Consider the following 14,797-nt stretch of genomic DNA (forward strand, 5'->3'; position numbering starts at 1 on the left):
GTGAGTTTCCTGACTGACTATGTGTTGAAAGGCGAGGCTCGTTTCTGAAAGCCTCGAAGATGAATAGAGTGTTGACCCAGTGACGTAATTATGCAGGTAAAGGGTCGTTGCCAGGGTTGGCTGAGCCTCAAATGAATGAACATGCTGTACACACAAGAACTATTATCCCGGCTATGGAATGTTGGTCTGTTCGAGTGTAAAATATTTTGTTACTGACTTTCTCTGCACAGCTGACCAAGAGTCGCTTATTTTAACTTACAACATCCCACTGTGCGTATACACAGCAATTGACGTCCAGAGCCTTAGAGGTCATGGGTTCCAAATAAAATCCAGTCGATGACATCAGGTGTACGTATTTGTTTTCTCTGTCAGGCTGCGTTCATTTCACCTTGTTCATTTTTGTCATATGCGTGTTATTGTCTGTTGTTGTGTTTGTGTCGTTGATTAAGGGGATCACAGCACGTGCTGATTTTGGGTTCCGAGGTTCTGTTCCCCTTCAATTTGTTCCGCGTGCGGACCCCCATTGTAAACTCAGTGTCTTTTTGAAGAATAAATACCACTCCCAAGCAGGTGTTTATTTCATGTTAACAGACGATTCAGTTTGAGGCTACTTGCCATGCTCTGTTCAACTTATTTGAACCTCCTTCAAAACTCAATAACCCCACCGTATTCCACACGATGGCTTTATAATTGGGTACGAGACCCGTGTATATATTTGAACCATTGACGGCAACTTGTAATTCTATTTATTTTGGAGTACGAATATGTACTCTAGAACCGGTCCTATTTTAAGTTAATTTAGCTAAACCGTTTGACCCGTACCTTATTCTATTCGTACGCACCACTCAGCGTCTCCGCTGAGCTAGGCCAAGCAAGGACAGGGGAAGTTACAGTACTATGATTAAATAATTTGTTACATTGAAAATGGAATTATAATTGTTCTTCCTTTGCCACAGATTCTGTTCAGATTATCCGGAATTTTGGATTTGCGGAGTACGAATTACCGGGGTTCTACTCTAATTCCTTGTAATATTCTTTTCCACGAAATTGTTCGCCGGTCCTTTTGTTCATGTGTAATTTATTTTGAATTTAATACCACTGTAATCGGGCTTTACTACCGGGATATCGACCGTTTATCATGTATTTGTTGATAGTAACAATAAGAAGCTTCACCAGCGTTAGTAAAAATATGCAGTTGACCAAAGACACTTTTATTATAAATTCATCCTCCACATAGAGGCTGCTCGAAGACAAAGAATCCACAATACAATGCATATTGAACAACAAAGAAATAGTTTGTAAAGAACTTGGTAAATTAAAAAACTATTGTGAAGTTTGATCTACAAATGTAAACAATACAAAAAACAGTTATTGAAGTTAAAAGTTACAAAACATTTAACACATTTAATACAAAAAAAGAACAACTTTGAAATAATTCCTACGCAAGTTAATAATATAAACATGATTCGAACTTGAGGCCAGTTGACCTTATTCCAATGAGTATTGACGATGTCTCAAAATGAGGATGAATGCCTGGAAGTGTTTTAAAGTGTTAAGGAAGTGATCTACATGCAGAGTTCCTGAACGTAAGAATAATTCTTTCTAGTATAATAATAACGCACCTCAATCATTTTCCGAACTAAGCCATGTTTTCATATTTGTACGAATAAAACTCTGTCTGTGTTATTCGAGTAATTTAATTTAGGATGACTCAAACACACACAATTGTAACAGAAAATGAATAACAACAGTTCAACAATGATTGCCTATTTACAAAATATCTAATTCTCACAGCAGATCTCCGGCTGTGCAGCATTTACTCGGAAGAGGTACTCCTTTCATAACCTTGATTAACACCTCCTTCCTCGCGTAGTCTCAAAACAACCCAGTCTAAAATACCCTAATTCCAGAGACCGGTTTAACGACCCAGTTTGCTACCTGGACGATGAGTCTCATCATTGCGTCATCGCGTCATCGACACTACTCTACTAATTAGTTCCCATTACTGCTGATAAACTTATATGTAGTTTATTTGATCCTGTATTGACTTACCTAAATCTATGAAAGAAAGTATTTAAAATATTTTATGTTGGGTCCAACTTATTAATAAACTTTTAATGATTGAAATTTATTTTTTCTGTAATCCTACACGTTTCAGGCACATTATGCATTCCCTTACACAATAAAGTCAAATCAAGGAATCAAAAATAATATGACACTACAGACATGATACTGTATAGGCTTTAGGGCTTATGTCGTGTCAAGAAAATAACGCGAACTTCTTTACGTTTCGCAGAGAACTGTGCTCTGCATCATCGGAAGAAAATCTCGACTGTCCACGAGAAAGGCTTCTAAAACAATGACTATTTAAAATTTAGACGTTATAATAGAAGTGGAAATAATACGTTCATTCGTCACCAGATGTCTCCCTGGACGTGGCACAACGCTAGTGTTCGAAGCGGAAGCTGAACGAACCATCAGAATCAGTCTAAGAAATACCAATTTTTACGTCTGTAACATCTTCAGTTATATAATCCCGCCCGTATGTGTGTCTTACCCTACAGTTTTCTTTCCCAAACAGTAAGTCATAATATGTTTACCATACCGATTGGGAACGAACTTTGACTTAAACGGTATTCAGAGTGTCACAGTTCATAAGTTTCACCCCTTCCTTTAGGGGTGCTAGGGTTTTTTTTTTTGCCCCCTAGAGTAATTTTTCCAGATAAAAACAGAAATAAGTTTTAAGGAACACATCATAATCTTCATATACTGTTTTTACGAGCAATTTGGTGGATATAATAGACTTTCTGTTGTCCATGGGTTTAGAAATAAATACCAGTGAAAGTTAAGCCATTGTTGTTTACCAAGTTGAACTAGTACAAAACAATCTACATCTAGGATCTAAAGAACTAAAAACCTCTGTTTCCTTCTTATAAATTTTAAGATATCTTGGGTGCAGCCTACAGTTAACAGAGACTTTGTCTTTAATCGGAATTGTTTAAAGCCTTTCAATATAAATCTTGAGAAGTTACCAAATAATCCTCCTTTTAAAACCAAATCAGAAGCTAAATAAATAGTAAATCCATGTATATTTTCCTTGACGCATCTATACTTTTCCGTTGTACATTCTTGATTGGCTTGAATTTATTATTTGACGAAGGGTAAAATAATTGTTGTGCCTCCGACCCGAACACGTTGTGCAACGCTATATTCATCGCAACATATGTGAGGATTTGGTGTTATTAGTAATTGCAAATCGGAGGCTTCCTCACAACATCCTATATCTCCATTGCAAAATAACTTTCCGAGTAAGATGATCCGAGGTTAACGAAGATTGTCAATGTTGCAGACCAAATTAAGCAAGATATTAAAAAAATTAAAAACCACACTCGAAACTCACATTAATGATGCATGTAACAATGCAAGAATGATTCGTAAGCATCTCAGGCAGTCATCGTGAGCTATGCACGGCAAGGAATTTGAATGATCCATTTTGCTGAACACACTCAGGCAAACAACTTCATGTCTGGTAAAGTTATTCTGACTTCTTCTGAGTGGACATCCATCCTAAAATTAAATATTAATTACGATAACCGATAAGATTTCCCAGTAATAATAGAGGAAAGAAGGGCAATGAATGCCCTTTGCCGAAGATGCGCAGAAGGGACTAAAACACCAAGTCATATACTTGGTCATTGCTCTTTCGGCTCTCTTCTGATTAACCAAAGACACCGCAAAGTTAAACACGCAATCGTCGACAAGCTAAACAGGAAGGTGTTTGATTGTTATGAAGAAGTTCATACTCCTGACTCTTACGGGAAGAATCGGTTCATTAATATTGTCGCATTTAAGAGAATGTACTCGACCCGACGATGCGATTTGAGAACAACTCCCAATTCCAAGCAAATGCATTTTATGAAGAAAAATATACACTAGGTTTGCATCCCATAATTGCGTGAAAACTATTTTGATCCCTATGGACATGGTGCGTACCCTCTTAAAGGAATTTTGTGTTGAACCTGAGAAACTATCAACAACATGTTTGCGGAATTTTTACAACTCGACATAGAAAAGACTTCGTTGAACTTTCTTTCGGAGAGAATCATAGCATGTAGCTGTAATACATAAAATATTTAATTCATGGTTTAGGTTTATATTTAAAAATATGTAATGATTCATGTTTTATTGCATGCCCAAAAATGGATGGAAGGATATTCATTGTCGTGCGTAACTTGAACAAAATCAAGCATTTTCCCTTACTATGAATTCAGTAGCGATAAGAAATATATTTCCTCCTTCCTTTATTATGTTATAATTTACGTGGTTAAGTGTAAGAGAGAGCCACGAGTCCCAACTATGCCACTGCAAAATAAATAAAATAAAATAAATAAATAAATAAATAAATAAATAAAAATAAATAAATAAATAAATTGACCCAGACCTGTGCACACATTCGGCAATGGGAATATTAATCTTACCCATTTCATACAGACATAGGACTATCGCGATTGATATGACAATGTGGCATGGTTAAACGTTTTTATGGCAGATTTTCTTGATATTTAGTAATAGTTTGTTGAAATGTAGTTAAAAATGACAGTTGAAAAATATGTTGAAATAATATTTGAAAGTGATGGAAATATAATGGGCTTGGCAGACTGATATGCAATAGCAACTTCTGGCTCAGTGAGGAAAGCAACGGGAAACTACCTCATTCCTCACTTCCCTAGTATGCCTCTTCAGTGACACCTAGGCTATCTATGACAGCTGTTGGTGGAGCTGTAGAGCATCAAACCAGCCTTCGGGCTGAAAACCCAACATACAACACACTTCGAATGTAATCATACCGGCTGGTGGTGTTGTTTTGCATTTATAGTATTTTGTAAATTAAAATAATTTCTTTTCAGTTTTCTCCTGATTATTTTTGTATTTCTCATTTTCGTATGTCTCACAATGAACATGTTTCAAAATATCAATAACCTTAAATATGTGGGGATGAGGGGAGTAAAACCTACCGTTGAATATGGATTGAAAGGAAATACAGTAGCTTGTGGTGCGCTTAGTACTCGCTGTGAGATCTGCTCACATAATTGCAGGAAAGGGACCGCAGCTATCTGTCCTTTATTAAAGGTAACTGAACCGGGCGAGTTGGCCGTGCGCGTTGAGGCGCGCGGCTGTGAGCTTGCATCCGGGAGATAGTAGGTTCAAATCCCACTATCGGCAGCCCTGAAAATGGTTTTCCGTGGTTTCCCATTTTCACACCAGGCAAATGCTGGGGCTGTACCTTAATTAAGGCCACGGCTGCTTCCTTCCAACTCCTAGACCTTTCCTATCCCATCGTCGCCATAAGACCTATCTGTGTCGGTGCGACGTAAAGCCCCTAGCAAAAAAAAAAAAAAAAAAAAAAGGTAACTGACACCTTTTACTTGTCTTCTGGGTTGTACAATAGAAACTACTATACCGTACTGCAAAATCCGGTTTTGATGTATATATAAGGGAAAACTAAACACTGTCAGCATAGGCAGGGCCGAATTAGTGAATATATTAGGGCCGTATTAGGATAAAATTCCCAACCATTCTCGCTGTGACCGAATTCGCATGTAACTACGAATACAACTACAAACATCGCCCAAAGACAGTTATAACATTCACGAGATAGGACACACCACCTCTTCTTAACGTTTCACTTTAACAAGTTATTATGCTCCATTATGTCCTTAAAATTATGAAATGAATTTTTGTCCTCGTGTGTCATTTTGTGGAGCTATGTTAGCAGATTCACAAGCCATGTGTGTGTGTGTGTGTGTGTGTGTGTGTGTGTGTACAATATGTCGTCATAAAGTTGCTGATATCGATGCTCCAGATGTAGAAAGCAGCTGACATAGACGTTAGAGAACACCCCACTTCTCTCTCCTTGCTTCCCTTCCTCCGACTTTCTGCTTTTCAACTTTTGCTTCAGTACACAAACACCTGCTTCGTACTCAAAGTAAAGCCAGCTTTAGAATCTGTGCTTCCTTAGTCGTCGAGCAGTTCCCAGTTCAGAACACATGCTGCTCAATGGAACATTCAAAGAAAGTTTTTTCCAAACAGTTTGAATAAGTAACATGAATTGCTTGTATAGCTCGATTTTCGATTAATTAAACTCACCAGGCTGGTAGTAATGAGGAAAAGGATTGTTAACATCGCCTGGTTCATGAATGAGGAATTAAACTCAATAGCAAGCGTTAAAGCCAAATGGCAATAATTAGCTGTAGTCATGCAAAAAAGAGCTCCTAGAGAGTATATGGAACTGGAGTTGTATTTATTTTACTATTTAACGAATAATATAAAAATAATAAAAGTGTTCTCGCTCGTGGGCTGCAATAGTGGCACAACTCAAAAAAATCAAGTTCCGAGATACACGAGCACAGATATTCCGTTACTAGTGAAATGCATAAATCATAAATTATGTGGAATAAAAATCAAGTGGTAATAAATGGCTTGATAAAGTTCAGTTAATAACGTGTTCCATATAAAATGTTACATTCCCCTTCCCGAAGTCATGACCTGGACTTTTTGGGATGTGTCGCTATTGCTTCAATTTAAAAAAAAAATGATTATGTTGGACTGTCTTGGGAGTTTACGGCTTATATTAATGAAACAAATTTACGGACAATGCTACAGCCTGTAATAACTCCGATGCCATTTTTTTTCTTTTTAGTTGTGTCACTATTGTAGCCCACAAGCGATATGAATAAATCGGTATTCATAACCTATAAAGAGAACAAAACTTGCAGCACGGAAGTACAGTATACAGTTTCATTTCTGCATTTAATGCATTTAAACTCTGGGCTGCAGCCTCTTGATGTGTCGGCTGTTGGTCTTCATGAGCATAACACACTCACGTTCTGTAGGTTGAACGGTCCATGGTCAAATGTATTATTGAAGATTTTCAGAGCATTATTATGATGAATTCGTGTAAAAGCAAGTGCACGTAGGTGCGATAAATTAATGAGAACGATAAAACTGTACCGATACACAGCTGTTGAAATTCCTGAGGTTCTTATACCTTATTGGTCATTCGAGGCATAAGCTAAATAATCTGTACAAATAAAATTATAATTTTTTCCGTACACCTCAAATGTTTGTCTCAAACTTTGCTTCCATCTCGGATCACAAAAGTCTAAAATAAATCCCCTGTGGGTGGGGGGACGCCGGCCCACTGGTGTAGGGGTAGCCTGCCTGCTACCCGGAGGCTCCGGATTCGATTCCCGGCCAGATCAGTAACTTTTACCTGGATCTGAGGGCTGGTTCGAGGTCCACTCAGCCTACGTAATTAGATTTGATGAGCTACCTGACGATGAGATAGCGGCTCCGGTCTAGAAAGCCAAGAATAACAATCGAAAGGATTCGTCATGCTGACTACACGACACCTCGTAATCTGCAGGCCTTCGGGCTGAACAGCAGTCGCTTGGCAGTCCAAGGCCCTTCAGGGCTCTAGTGCCATGGGGTTAGGTTTTTGGTTATGGGTGGGGGACGCAGACGAAGAATACACCCACGGTATTCTCTGCCTGTCGTAAGAGGTGACTAAAAGAAGCACCCTAGGGATGATTGTATTAGAACCATGAAACTACTTGTGACCAGTACCATCACGTGGGGAGCACCATGGGTCGCCTTCACTTGCGACTAGTACCACTATGTTAGGTACACAATAGGTTCGCGATTAGTAGCAACAGAGAGTGGCTCACTGTGGGTTTATAGTACCTGGTGATAATTATCACTATATGTGAAACACCGCGGGCTTACGTTGCCTATGATTAGTGCGATTATGTGAGGGGAGTTGCCTGTGATTAGCAGCACTATACGAACGACACCGTGGTTCTGCGTTGCATGTGATTAACACCCACCATGTGAGGAACACCACGGGATAGTTCGGGTCCGTGTGATTGGTACACATAGGTGAGGAACACCATGGGCTTGAGTTGCCTATGAGTGGCGCCATCATGTGAGAAACACCATAGGTCAGCGTCACCTGTGCGACGCACAATACTTGTGAGTAGTGCCATAATGTGTGGAACACCGCGAGTCTACGCTAGTTTCGATTAGTACCGCAACATGACAAATATCATGGTTCTACTTTACCAGCGATTAGTACCATTATGAGGGACCGTCGACCTGGATTGTGGACCTCTTTAGACAACGAGCATCATCGATTCAGGATTGTGCTTTGGAAGCAGTCCCTTGGTCAGTAATACTATTGTTTTAAGATAGTTTATGGGAAGGTGGGGCATTGGGGGTCGGATACACTGATTGCCAAAATTCATATTCATTCATTCATTCTTCATCATCAACTTTTGAATTCTGGTCAGTGAATGATTTTGGACTTTTAAATTGTCATTACATTTCTTCTCATTCCGTACCATTAGGGGCCGATGACCTAGATGTTAGGCTCCTTTAAACAACAAGCATCATCATCATTAGTCTAAAATAAGGTCAGTCTAATTTGTTTGTCTGCCTGGCTGTCAATACGTTGGTCTGTCTGTTTGTTTGCTTGTTACGACATCCCGGACCGAGCTCGATAGCTGCAGTCGCTTAAGTGCGGCCAGTATCCCGTATTCGGGAGATAGTAGGTTCGAACCCCACTGTCGGCAGCCCTGAAAATGGTTTTCCGTGGTTTCCCCATTTTCACACCAGGCAAATGCTGGGGTTGTACCTTAATTAAGGCCACGGCCGCTTCCTCCCCACTCCTAGCCCTTCCTTGTCCAATCGTCGGTGCGACGTAAAGCAACTAGCAAATATATATGTCTGTCTGTCTACTCCATAGTCCCATTTCCTGCTGAGGCATGTGGGATGAGGTCACATCAAATTTTGCTGCATGCTTCTACGGCTGAAGATGAATAATAATAATAATAATAATAATAATAATAATAATAATAATAATAATAATAATAATAATAATAATAATAATAATAATAATAATAATAATTGTACCAGGCGGTACACCTCCACGCCGGGAATTTAAAATGTGCGCCAATTGAAACTCCTCTGCTGGAGGAAGTCTGAACTTTATCTACGGTATTAATTTTCTACTTTCTCAGAAGATGTCACTACCTGGAAATTTTGGAGTTTTTGAACTGTGTCATTTACGACGCATTTTTGTTTTGCTTGTAGTAAGAAGTGTGAACTTTCTCTTCTAGAGGACACTACTGAAGATCAACAATAGTGCACCCTAGTGCGGAGTGAAAGAACTGTTTTTTTTTTTTGGAGAAATTTTGAATTCATAAGTTTGTTCTTTGTTAAATTTCTTTCAGTCATTGTTTAAGTTGGCGGCATAACCCTCTCTTTCCCCTTGTTTTGTATTTAGCCAATCCCGAATTTCTTTTATTAATTTCTGACCAATCTGATGTATCTTCCCCCAACTTGAATATGTTGCTGTATCCTACTCAATAAAGTGATTGTGGGCGGGTGTTTTCTTCCCTAAAACGCCTCGAACTTTCCGCGAGAGTATATAAACTGCTGAATTTTGGGTCTCTGCGCCACTTCTGTTCCATCTTTCAGTGTGTAAAGTACATAGCAGGGGGCGGGAAGCGCCTCTTTCTCCGGCAGCGGTCAACAACAAGGTAATGGCCGATTAATTACTTCTTTTCTTGCTTGCTCAGCAGTTTAACTCTCGGGGCGGGTCCGAAGTTTTTTCCGTTATGTAACCTTCCTTAAAATGTAAAGAAACTTGTATCTATTCTATCTTTTAAACTACATATTGGGATAGAGAGTGCTTAACCCTCTCGAGCTCCCACTCATATTGTTTTGAGGTGAACTTATTTTTTTTCTCTACCTATTCTTCTTTAACGTAATGTAAATTGTTTCCTTCTTAAGTCACCTCTGTAGTATGGGATTAGCCCTTGTATTAGTGGCCTAGAGCCAGATTAGGTTTTAAAAACAAATGCATTAGGAGTGCAGATCGCCTCCTCTCAAATTGTTATTTTAGAGGTCATGTAATTACCCTTTTTCATTTAATAGACCTCAGTAGGTTGGGTATGTTACCCCTGTGTCTATGTCCTAAGAGGACAACTTGAAGGTGGAGTTTGGTGTGGCCTTTGAGAGGCTTAAAGTTTGAGAGCGTGTGGCTCTTTTTCGAAAATTGAGTGTTGTATGCCTCGAGGAGGCTTTTCGGTGTAATTTGGAGCAAGTGCTCCTGAGCATGAATGGGGTTTTCTGCCCCTCTGTTAATTCTTATTTTGAAGTAAGGTTGGGCTGATTGCCCAAGCATTGTGAATTCGGGGCTCGAAGCCTAAATACTGTAAATACTGTTATTGCACCTTTTGTTGCCTTGCTACTCTGTACCTGCCGTAATTGTTATTTCTTAATTTTGAAAAGAAAATATAACCTTGTTAAATTTTAAATTAATTTTACTTTCGTAGCTTGAGACCTGTTCACCACCCCGCACCTTCTTTCACGCATAACTACCGCAAAAATACGGTAACAATAATAATAATAATAATAATAATAATAATAATAATAATAATAATAATAATAATAATAATAATAATTGTACCGGGATGTACACCTCAACCCCGCACATTTAAAAAAAGCGCCTTAAGGAACTCTATCTATCAAACGTAACGTGAAACAACTAATGCATGAAGTTGGAAAATTGACCAGAAGATGTCACCATTGAATTATTGAGTAATGTGTTATTTTGAAGTTGCCTAATCTGACTGGATTTATTTGTTTTGTTTTGGTTTACGTCAAGAAGTTTGAACTTTTATCCATATATGTCATTACAAAAAACTGAGGTAATGCACTCTGGTCGGTAGAAGAATTAGTGATTTAAATGTTTTCTGTTTATAGGTTTTCACAACTAAACTAACATTCATTTATTTCTATATTTCAAGGTTTGCAACACCTCCTTCTCATTCCGCTACCTTTTGAATCTGGCCAATCACAAATTTTCGGTAATTATTTTTCAGCCAATAATAGGCTTCTTGTACCTTTTATTCGGCCAATAAAATGAGAGGGTGTGTCCGGATTTAGTCCAGAACTTTCTCGACCCATCCCCTCGGGTATATAAACTGCGGCGTTTTCAAGCTACCTTGTCTTGTTGATCGTCGACTTACTGAGTGTGTGTGTTAAGACAGGAGGCGGGGCGCCTCAATCTTCGCCAGACAGTACAACAGCCCAGGTAATGGTCACCAGTTTTCTCTCTCTCTCTGTAGCTATCTCCGCCAACTTATCCGAGGGGAAGGTTCTAAACTTTAACTATGTAACCATCTGCTTTCTGAAATGTAATATCCTTCTTTTCTAATGTAAACTTCATAAAGGTCTTTTACTGTAAATCGGGGATAGAGAGTGCATTTCCCTCTCGAGTTCCCCTCAGTATATCTTGAGATGACTATGATTTTGTAACTGTTTCTCTTTTCTATAAAGCATTTAATTGACCTTCATTCTAGTCACCTCAGTAGCTTGGGATTAGCCTCTGCATCATCGGGCCGCGAGCCCAATTAGGGTTTTTTACTTAATTTTCTACGAGTGCAAGTGTACGCATCCATATATTTTGTGTTCGGACCAGTAATTTAACTTGTTCTTCTGTTCCACGAAGGTCCAGTAGTTTGGGTAATAGATACCCCTGTGTACAATATTGTAAATTGTAAGTTGGGCCTAGAGAGGCCAGGACTTTGTAGGATTTTTGGGTAATGTTGCTTTGAGTAGGCTGTAAGAAATTGGGAGCGCAGTCTCCTTTGTTGAATGCGGCGAGATTGTAAACTCTTTCTGGTTTTTGTGCAATATTGAGTGGGGCCCTTTGGAAGGCCGTATTTGTAACCTTTGAAGCAAAGTGCTCTTGAATTGGGAGATTTCTCTCTTCGTCTGACTAAACGCAACATTTGCGATGTTATAAACTTGTAAATTTGGAGCTGGAAGTTCAGCACTTGTAATTTCCAAACTGCTATTTGTACCTGTAAAATAGAAAAGTTTGTTAAGTTTGTGATTTGAAAAGAAATATAACCTTTACTTTTTAAAGTTTCAAGTTACTCTTTGATATAGTGGATAGACCCATTCAGCCCGCACCACCTTTTCACCTCTCTGCAATCCACAAAGACATGGTAACAATAAGAAGAAGAAGAAGAAGAAGAAGAAGAAGAAGAAGAAGAAGAAGAAGAAGGTGATCAATTAATCAATGCAAAGGGAGCCTCCAGTGGATGAGCCAACAAATGAATAATCCATAAGTAAAATATCTGACTCGTAAAACTTTCATGACCCAGTTTTGACATGCTCCAGAGGGATGAATAAATGAAAACGGAAGACTGTTTTTAAATTTAAATTCTGTAAAATGTAGACTGAAGAGCAATTGAGCTTACATATGATATAATTGCTTAAAATCGTTCATATATGCAACAGAGATGAAATGTAGAAAGTTAACATGAATGATTTAGCAGTAACTTGAGTATAAAATCTGAATTAATCACGTTTGTGAAAAGATGTTCAAAGGAATGGTAGGAAATTTGTTCCATTTTAAGGATTTAACATTATAACAAGCACAGAATTCTTTAACCTATAAACATTTTGTAGCAGTTTGTGAATAAAAGTGAAACTTAAATGTAGGATTCTTCTGGAATATTATAATTTTCTCATTACTCTCCAGACTGCTCACAATATGCCCTCCAACAACCCTCATTAAGAAACTATTTTATACAGCACCAATCCGTTACTTATGTTCTCTCCACTTAAACCTAAAAATTAATAATAATAATAATTTTTAATTGTTTACAAGCTGCTTCCACGTCGCATCGGCACAGATAGGTCTTATGGCTACGATGGGATAGGAAAAAGGTAGGAGTGAGAAGGAAATGACCGTGGCCTTAATTAAGGTACAAGCCCAGCATTTGCCTGGTGTGAAAATGGAGAAACCACTTTCAGGTCTGCCGACAATGGGGTTCGAACCCACCATCTCCCTAATGCAAGCTGATAGCTACGTGACCTAAATCGCACAACCACTTGCTCGGTGGGCGCAGAGGTATTCTACGCCAAAAGCAAAGTCGGCATCAATATATCCGTTATTAATAACCCGACATAAAAGGGAAACATATGGTTTCATGATCTCTTAAAAAAATTTCTAAGAATATGTAAATAGAATTTCAATATCTTAAATGCGTCTAGAGATGCAGTGTTTGAGATTCCTCTTTTTATTAAGTTATCCCGTATAGTTTGGATAAGAGCATCACATTAATTACTCTATTGTCAACCAGTTTGCCTCAACAAACCTTTATGACGTTGATGAATACTCGGAAAAGTATGTACAGATGCTGTTATATGGATCACATCCTTTCCACCTGTAAAGGTTAGTGCCTGTAAGGTTTTCAATACAATAGAACATGGTTAATTTGAACCTGAAGTGTTCAAAAAACATCGAACTAACCACGAATTCGAATTAAACAATGTCATACACCATACATGCCCGTATCTTGAATTCGAAACTTTAATTTTTCAGTGGTTCTGCAAGTTCAAATGACAGTAAAATTTGGCAAACCTATAACGTTTTCTTTTAGCCAAGACATGATGGGAAAACCTGAAAACAATTTTGAATATAACCCAATATACTGCACGGTTGAAGTGAACCGCACCGAGTAAAGTGCTGTATTAATTTCATCTGCTGACAGTTGTCAATCAACTCCACGTGGAGTTCCGATGTTATACATAATGAGCTGATTTTTCCGGTTACCGAAACTCAAAATACGCACCGTGTACTTACCCACAGTCGACCAAGAGCTTGAACTGTTTATTAGATTTCCAACAACCACAGCTTCGTTTCTAGCGTCAGCAATACCACACTATCTTTCACTCCAGCAGCTTTACATCATCTCTAAAATTATTCTCTTGAAAATATGGGCGTTCTAATATGCTAGAGAGAAAATAAACAAGGGATAACTGCTCTAGAACAAGGAGCACCGTACGGTTCCAGCATCAAGGTGATAGTATTGTATTGTAATTCTACTCAAATTTTCATACAGGATTTATAGGATAAAGTGAGCTGAAATTATCCTGTTGCACAGCTATCCCCGAGGAATAGGACGTTGTACTGTATATACTGTGTAAATTGTTATTAACTATTGGCAGTGAATTAAGTAAAACATATAAATAAAATGTATTTTAAAAACGCAACAGGAATACCAAAAGGAAGGAAGATATTAACTAAACATTGTGTGACTGACCTTCGGCCATCGAAGAGCAACCGAATCATCTCCCAGCAACTGGTGGGTATGTGTTACTTCTCTTCAAAGTATTTAAAACAGGCTTCTGAGTGTCTCTTCTGTTTAGAATCAACTTATTTTAGCTTGTGAATTGTTACTCTCAAACCTTATCGTTGGATCAAAAACGCCGATAATTCTCTTAATTTCCATCGCGACAATGTCTGCACGTCCATTGATACAGATACAGTACATTTTCTCATAGACTTCAAATCTGTCAGATTTGTGGAGAAGTTCTGCAGTACTTCTTCTGACCCTCTGGTGCCTGTTATTTCTCCGGCAGAAACCACGAACATGAGGGAAGGTTTCTGGGGAACGGTTTTCTTGGCCCCTGCTGCGAATGTTTCGGACTACTACTACGTTACAATATATTTTGATGGCGTAAGTCCATTGGGAAGTTAAAAATCCTTTCTTGGTTGTAATCAAAGTTTTTGATTGCCCCTATTATAAAAATGCGAGACACCTTTTCCATGGCGTGGTAGGTTTTTCCATGTTTCAAATTGCTGATTTCCCAGTTTTTCCGAAAATTCTGTACCTCAGGTTGTTCATCAGGAGCGAAACCAAGGCTTCCTAGGCTA

This window comes from Anabrus simplex, chromosome 5 (assembly GCF_040414725.1).
Source record: "Anabrus simplex isolate iqAnaSimp1 chromosome 5, ASM4041472v1, whole genome shotgun sequence".
In the NCBI taxonomy this organism is placed as follows: Eukaryota; Metazoa; Arthropoda; class Insecta; order Orthoptera; family Tettigoniidae; genus Anabrus; species Anabrus simplex.